This window comes from Malurus melanocephalus, unplaced genomic scaffold (assembly GCF_030028575.1).
Source record: "Malurus melanocephalus ecotype Western Australia unplaced genomic scaffold, MMel_1.1 scaffold_107, whole genome shotgun sequence".
Taxonomy (NCBI): Eukaryota; Metazoa; Chordata; class Aves; order Passeriformes; family Maluridae; genus Malurus; species Malurus melanocephalus.
The window spans coordinates 1,534,818-1,536,648 of NW_026623339.1; positions in this window are offsets into that span (position 1 = coordinate 1,534,818).

Below are 1,831 nucleotides of genomic sequence, written 5' to 3' on the forward strand. Positions count from 1 at the left end.
CGGTGACACTCCACTGTGCGGAGCGGGGACACGGAGAGCCCGCTCCTCCCGCTCCAGCAGCGCCCCGGGAGCCGCGGCCAAACCCCCAGATCGGGGCCAGGCTGCCTGAGGGGTCCCGCAGATCTGGGGAAAGGGGGAAAAGGGCTGGGGAAAAGCTCCGGGCATTTGTCGGGGGGGAATCCTCGTTTAGGTGGGGCTGTGTTGGAGGGCAGGAGCATTTCTGGGACGGGGACTGACCTGCCTTGTGGATTAGGGAGATGGAATGGGGGAAATAGCCGGTGGGTCGGGGGTGGAAGGTGCCTGCTCAGTCGGATTTTGGCTCCTCGTGGTTTAAATGCAARGGGGCTGTCCCTTCTCCATCCCCAGACTTCCCTTCTCCATCCCCTGACCTCCCTTCTCTACCTACAGCCTTCCCTTCTCCATCCCCAGCCTTCCCTTCTTCATCCCCAACTTTGCCTTCTTCAACCCCACCCTTTATTTGTCCATTCCCATCCTCTCTTCCTCCATCCCCATCCTCTTCCTCCATCCCCATCCTCTTCCTCCATCCCTATCCTCTTTCTCCATCCCCATCCTCTCTTCCTCCATCCCTATCCTCTTTCTCCATCCCCATCCTCTCTTCCTCCATCCCCATCCTCTCCTCTCACCCCAAACCCTCCATCTCCCTTCCCAACCTCCCATTTTCCACCCCTCTCCTCTCTTTTCCACCCCCAGCCTCCCCTCCTCTCTCCCCAGACTCCTTTTCTCCATCTCCATCCTCCCTTTCTCAACTCCCATCCTCCTTTCTTCCCTTCCCCATCCTCCCCTTCTTCATCCTCATCCTACCATCTCCTTTTTCTCACCCTGAGCTTGTCCCCCGACTTGACCCCATAAATCCCAGCCCTACAAGACCCCGAGCCCTCAAATCCCGGTGCCAAGAGCAGGGATAGGGATGGCTCCGTGTCTCCCCTTCCTTCCCGCCCGAGTCCGGGGCGCAGAGAACCTGAAACCAGCGCGATTTCTCAGCCCTGATTTCTCACCCCGGCTCGGGAAGACACAGGGAYATGACCCACTTCTTTGACGGCCGCGTTTAATATTTCCCCTGCGAGGCAAAGCCAGCCCGGCTTCCTCTCCCTCCCTCTTCCCAGCCAGCCGGGCCGGGCTGGCGCTCTGCCTTGCCGGGGTTTAAGAGCTCATGGGGCTGGGATGGAGGGGAAAATGTGACTGTGCAGCCTCAGCAGGAGCCCAGATGTGCTGCTGATTCATGCGAAAATTGCGTAAGCCCCGGCAGCGGGACGCGCTCGGCTGCTTTCCCCCGGCTGTACCCGGCTGGAGCGGGGATGAGAGCGGGGATCCCCTCCGGAGGGAGCTCAGGATGCCACGAGAATCGAATTATTGAGCTCAAAGTGGGATGCAGCACCCCAAAAATTCAGCAGCGGGAAGCGCAGGAGATGGAAAGGCATCACTGCTGTGGTGGGAACTGGGAGAGCAGATGCAGGAGCGCTCAAAAAAATAAAATCAAAAGTGGTCAGATCAACCTTCCCCAAACCCCTGGTCATCTCCCAGGGGGTGTTTGGCCTCTCTGAGAGCCCCAGCGGCCCTCGCAGAGGGACGAGGGACAGATCTCTCTGGGGTGCTCCGAGCACTCGCCCGTGTAATCGTGCGGATATAATTTGATTATCCCTTCCTTGATGTTTAGCATCACAAAGGGAAAAAACTGCCTCGAGCCGAGCCCTCGGAGCCGTCGCTCCGAGCCTGATCTGGGGCAAGGAGGGTCTCAAACGGGGCCGGAGAAACTGCAGCGTTTTTTGTGTGGATTTAAAAACTTCCTGCCCCAGCCTGTGGCTGTGTCCCA